Below are 6,476 nucleotides of genomic sequence, written 5' to 3' on the forward strand. Positions count from 1 at the left end.
TCCCGCCCTGTAGCTTTTTTTTTTCTTTTTCTTTTTTTAACGCCGTGTGGTGTTTGTACAGAGCGCACCCTGAAATGTCGCGCGGATGGAGCCGCGTCCAAGTTTACCAACCGAGGCGGCCAGGAATTAGAAACACGTGAAAACCGAGATGGGCGTTGATAAAAAGAAAGTCAGGAATGAAGAGATGGAAACAGAAAAAAAAAAGTGCCAAGAGGCTTTACCCTTCAGCAGGAGGGGGGGGGGGGGGGGTCGCGAATGAAACGTTATCACTCGCGTGAACTGGCTTAGTCGCTCAAAGTTGTGGCTCTTTATCCCTAAGCGATCAGCTGCCGATCGGGAGTGTAAGAGTTGGTTTTGACAGGAGCATAGACAGGAGTTATATACACAACTAGATTTTTCCTGCGGAAAGGGGGGGGGGGGGGGATTAACCACAACAAGGGAAGAGGCTCCTTGCTCCTTGAGCCATTTGCTCCAAATGGCTCACCGACAGCAATAAGAGCAAGAGCCTTCTCCGGTTCCTAACGGAAAATAATTTTCACGGGTTCTTATAATATGCCTTATGGCAAGCTTGCGTAATAAAAAAAGAAAAAACAGCGCGCGCATGCAGTAGTGCAACGATCGAGTGACACATTCGGCACAATGTTACAAGTGGCTCACAAATGCACATTTATTTTTGTCCCAGCTTTTCCAGGAACAGCGGGTGCAGATCATCAGCCAGCTGGATGGAATGGAAGTGGACCTCGCAGGAGATGGGCGTTGCGACTCCCCGGGCTACAGCGCCAAGTACTGCACGTACAACGTTGTTATCATTCAGACTGACCATATTCTACAATGGGAACAGGTAAGAATAGGAGAGGTAAGGCAATGCTGCGATATGAAAATTGGCAAGCTGCAATTCATATTAACTGTGTGAAGTCAGCTGCAGTGCCCAATAGTGCGAGCAGGGGGCCTGGCCTCAACTTAACGAGTCTCAGTGCAGTCTTTAACAAAAGGCGACAATTTCTGCATATTATTAGGAGAAATTATTTTCAGCCTCACCAAGAGTGCCCTTGGCAAGTGCTGCTTGCATGTCTATACATAAAAAGAATCAAATTAATCATTATATAATACAAACAATTGAATTACAAAACGTTTTATTGTTACAAACTATTGGTGAAGAGGTACATTTGCTGACATATATTATTATGTAATGAGTTTTTAATTTCACCTACAGACCACCACCCAGCTATCTGGACATATTGCAAGAGCAGCAAATCGCCCATACAGCACTACTTTGATGCTTGGTGCATTACTAAAGATGCATGCAGTTGCTTGCTTTAATAATTAGGGCAAATACATGGTAATAACAATATTCTATACTGCATTTAAGAAGTTGGAAGCTGTGAGCAGGTCAAAGGGCTGTGAAGCAATAGAACCATGGATCCAGACAATCACAAGTCTATGTTGCTGCCCTGGGCCAGGGTAATGGTGACCTGATCATCAGCATGTAGCAGCCTGTTGAACCACATATGCGATAAGCGTGATGGCCATGATAGACCATACATCAAATGCCTGCATTAGCTCCTTGCAAACAGGCAATGGATGAGCAGAGGTAATCTGTTTTGCATAGTTTTTTTTTTTTGTAAAGTTTTCACTTTGATGTTGTTTGGAAGGTGCACGGCTCACACTTGTGGCATTTGTCAACCAATGATAAATTTAAGAGATAGGTAATGCAAATAGAACTTCACAGAAAAAACTTTGTATACATTCGCACATAACAGGAAGTTCACATATGACATAGCTGAGAAAGAAACCCCTAATGAAGTGAAGAAACAGAATAATGTAAATGTGAGTGCTGAGACTGCAAGATATTTTAATACTGAGGCAGCTTGGTTATACATGCTAGTATGGAACACAAATACAATGGGATTTTCCATACTGTCCTATACTGATAATTTTAAAGAAGACAAAGTGTAGCATGTTTGCTCGACAACATCTCTTAGATTTCTTTTCACCGTAATATAGTAGTACAAGACCTGGGGTGTTTTTAAGAATATGATGCTAAAACTGTTTTCAGCTGCAATGCAGCAGCTGTAAGCAGGTTCAGCATCTACGATTGACTAGAACACACACCAGCACTGCAACTCATCAGCCAAATATTTATATATTTTTTTATGTATATATTTTTAACAGATTCAGGTGCTTTCAAGAAGCTGAACTCCATTCTGAAGAACTCCCAGTTTTTGATTGACACTCGACAACTGTCTCCCAAAGCCCAAACATCTTCCCTTGAATCTTTTCACAACTTTGTCATCAAGTTTGCTCCCAAATCAATTGCATACTCGGATGGTGGGATGCAAGTAAGGTTTGTTGAATGAAAGAGAAGACTAAGACATTATTTTTCCCTCCAGTGTGACTATGTAGTCCAACTTTTCTGCATGGCATGTGCAAACAATAAGTCCTTGCATGAAGCTTTTAATGTATGTACATAATATTGTCATTATAAAAGGAACAGAGACCATAGGAAATAGAACACAGTGCGAAAAAGAAGACCAGAAATTCATATCATTTGCTCCATTTCCTTTTGCTCCTTTTGGTTCTTCAACTTGCTAAGCAGCCCATTGGAACTTGCAACTAAGCAGATTGCTTTTAGTTCGTGCTATGGAATAGCCCTGGAGGGCTGAAAAATTGCTTTGTGACCAATTTCAAGCACCTCAAAACAGTCATTCTCATGGTCTAGTGCTGAGGTTTAGAGAAAAAAAATTCAAAGGTTTTTTTTTTGTTTTTTTTTTAATGTGAGGAGGGGGAAGCTGCTGTGTTACTGGACGCATTTGGCGCCTTCTTTTTATGGAAGTTGGGCTTGACTTCAGTCTTCTTAGTGCAGTGCTTGATCTGGAGCTCTCATGTTATCAGGCCAGGTAAATTGAGACCCTACAATTGCGATTCACAGGAGTCGACCCTGACATCTGCCAAAAAAAGTGCCCTCCAGGTAACTCAATCCCAACTTCTGCATAAAGTAGGCACTCAATGCACCTTATGAGCCAGCTGCCACAATCCTTCCATCCTGATAGTAAATACACTGCTGTAAAATTAGCTGAACTTATCTTGTGTCTTTCTTTTCGAAACTTGGAACACTTCCATGTCAAAGGTAGTTATCATACATTTGGAGGAGACTGCAGTGCACACTTTTGACATTCAAGGATGCTTCATATAATATGGTAAAAACATATTTGGTAGAATGGTAGCACTAGCCATTCTGTAATCCCCTTCTGTGGAAAAAGTGAGACAGGAGGCTATAGACATACTGCACAGGCTACCAAGGGTCCTCATTGAAAGTCATTGCTGTTATATTAGAATAGGCAGATGGGATGAGATAAAGAACAGTGCACCAGGAATACATACAGACAAAAATGACATGAGCTGAGACACTGCAATGACACAAAGTTGGGGGCGAGCATGGAGGGCTGGCTGGAAAAACACCTTGTCTCTCTTTTGTGCTCCTCATCTTAGTGCAGTCCCAAGACAAAGGTAGTTTTTAAAGAACTGGAAGTTATCAGCGCAAGTTTCCGACCCCTCTAGAACCATCTCGAATGTCCCAAAGCTAATGTATTGAAACTGAAAGAATGCTCAAGGTTCACTTGATCACTTGGACTAATGATGATCGCTAGAATACCACAGAGGGAGAACACGGGTGATCCACGATATGAAGTTGTATAGCCCATGTCATACATTCATTTTTTTGCTTGAAGATCATTGCATCACATTTTTAATTTGATATAAAGGCGCTGGATATAGAAGCTAAAACAAAAGCAATCTCTGCTGCAGTGATTTGAATATAATGCATAATGGTTTCTTATAGTAGCCTCTACTTGGTATAATTTTGCTAGTAGGCAACAAGAAACACATTTTTTTCCAAAGTATGAGAAATTCATTCATATTTACCTTCTTTTTAGGTCACATCTGGCTGTTATTCACTTCAATGAAAATTCTTCTAAGCTCCAGGCACAGAAAAAGAAAGGAGAGGACGGCTGGAAAGTGAAAATGGCAAAATCAAGAAAAGGACATTTCAGTGCCGCTTCAGTGAAAATGGAGCATACTTTTTGTAAGTTAAAACTTTGTTTTACTTATATTATTACACAAAAAACTAAGTGAACTGTTGTAATCACGATGGCTATTTCGCGCAGCGTACGTCCAGAGGCTCCTCCAGGATGCGGAGAAATGGTCTCAGGGCTCTTCACACAGAGACACAGCTGCAAGCATAGCTTCAGAGCGCCACCTTATGATTGATGCCTATGAAAGACCGTCAAAAGAAGTAATTGCTGCACACAGTCACAGATGTGTGCTTCATCATTACTATTTAATTGCAAAGCACAACTGTCAGTATACTTAACCCAAATGCTCAACAGACTGGCATCAACGAGGCACAGCATTGGCCGCTGGAGCCAAAACAATTGTTTCAATGTGTTTGCTGCGACTAACAATAACTGGAGCGCAGTTTCATATGACTTTTTTTGTCGTAGTGAGTGCAGTCTTGTACCCATGTCTATGTGTTTCGCTTCTGGCTGCGGCCAAGCAAACGTGCACACAAAGCATGTTGCTGTTTGCTTATCGCGGCAACTCCACATGGTGTGTGACCCGCTCGCAGGCCCTTCAAGTATTGCATCAAAGCTGCCACCTGAAACAAAAAGTAGGAAAGACAGAGCAACTGTGGGTTCAGGGTGTGTGTAAAGCTAGATAGCGAATAATTATGCCGATCAGAGTTGTTCAGCTTCTTGAGGTCAAGCTGGAAGTAAATGGAAGTAATTAAAGTGAGCCGACTTCACAAGTGACCATGTCACATCTCTCTTTTCACAGGCTCGCTGTTCCGCATCCGTTAAGGTCCACAGTTTACAAGACAACAGTGTAATTGCGCTTATTATTATTATGTGGGCGATATAATAATGTGTTCTTAGCGATAATTTATACTGCTGAGCGACTAAGAAAGCACAACACTTCGCTGCGGAGAGAAGTTTTTTTTTTTTTTTTTTTTTTTTAATAACGTCAATTGTTTACCCTCAGGACATAATGGAATATGCTCTAGGACTTATCTAGAGAAATTCTGTAGGCCTTCTCTCGAAATAAAGTTGTTTTCTTTGTTTCTTCGGTGCCTCCTCATCACTGCACGTCATGTGAAACCTTTCAAGGGGCAGATACAGCATGCGAATGCTAATACGTGTTTACCGCGGCGTCTTGTATCTCACCGGCCTAACCGCTCAGTAGTTTGTGGTGAAACTGCACACGGAGCTTTGATATTGCGGTAACTTTTATTTACTCGCAGTAAGTTAGGTAAGGGTACTTAATTCGCTGCTGCTGCGTACAATGCGAACCCGCAATCTGCGCCAGTATCGGGGGCCGAAAGCTGCCAACGCCAGCACATGATACCACGGGTTCGCGCATCGCGCACGGCCAAGCCAGGTAGGTACAGTTGTCTTAGCTAATTTACTATAAGGCAAAGGTTTATAACCTACAAACTTACTACGAGACAAAATGCAACCTTCGTGAGTAGTTTCACGCAATCAAGTCAACGGTTAAGACGGTAGGATTTTAATAGCCGCCACAGTAATGATGCATCACAACAATGACTAACTCATTGCACCTGTGAAACCGTCGCTTATCTGTGCGCTATGTTCAAGCTAGTAAACACATTACTTACCAGCGTATGTTGTCGCCTTGACTTGATCCGAGGTGCGTATTTTGGTTTGGTGGACACAGGAACGGAGCAGCGGTTGCCTCCGAAATTTTGCTGCACTACGTAAGGCGCAGTGGATTGGGGCCCGACATTTAAAGCACCGACTTAATGTTGTAAACCTGTAAGCCGACTTCGAAGTTCATTTCGCATGGGCGACACAAGAAACGAGAACATTCACAGGCGGAAAGTGCCCCGCAAGTACACTGCAAGGAACTGAAACGAGATCGCCGCTCGCGACCGCGCCGCGATTGCCGTGGTGCCTGCGCGAAGGGCAAAGATGCGCGCGTGCGCGCGCGAGACCGGAAGTGCAGGAAAAAAAAGCTTTGAAAAAATGTTTCTGTCTACAAAACATCCTAATTTTCTTTCCTGATAATTAAATGTTAAGCGTATTTCGATTTTTCTGGCATAAGCGATAGTTTAATGGCTGTGTGACGTCGCAAAGAAGCAGACCAATAGTCATTCGAAAACGCATGCACGTAGCAGCGTTGCACAGAGAAGGAGGAGGACTGGCAAAAGTCGAAGGAAAGAACGCGCCAACTTTCGAATGGGATTGTGGGACCTGCACTGCGCGTAGACGTGTATTATTGCGTTCAAATGTGTATCGCAGCATAATCTAGCGACTGAGATAGTTTGTGAGGAGTGCTCGGGAGGTGTTTGTGGGCCCCTTTAAAGTCTCCAACGATTAGTTGGAGTGGGGCACAGCACGATGGCACTGCACGGAAACACAACAGGTCCCACGCCACAGCTGGGCGCACATAAACGCTTGCCA

General features: G+C 43.0%; 1 long non-coding RNA gene across 1 annotated transcript; it reads right to left on the bottom strand.

Moving 5' to 3' along the window:
• Positions 1–544: 544 nt before the first annotated feature.
• LOC146202736 (uncharacterized) lies at positions 545–6,208 on the bottom strand. Its single transcript, XR_014702284.1, has 3 exons — positions 5,672–6,208; positions 3,922–4,007; positions 545–786 (listed from the first exon to the last, which is right to left on the bottom strand). It is a non-coding gene; the product is annotated as an uncharacterized LOC146202736 (long non-coding RNA).
• Between the last annotated feature and the right edge of the window lie 268 nt (positions 6,209–6,476).

The sequence above is a fragment of the Amblyomma maculatum genome, chromosome 1 (genome assembly GCF_055883805.1).
Source record: "Amblyomma maculatum isolate TAMU_Amacu chromosome 1, ASM5588380v1, whole genome shotgun sequence".
Taxonomy (NCBI): domain Eukaryota; kingdom Metazoa; phylum Arthropoda; class Arachnida; order Ixodida; family Ixodidae; genus Amblyomma; species Amblyomma maculatum.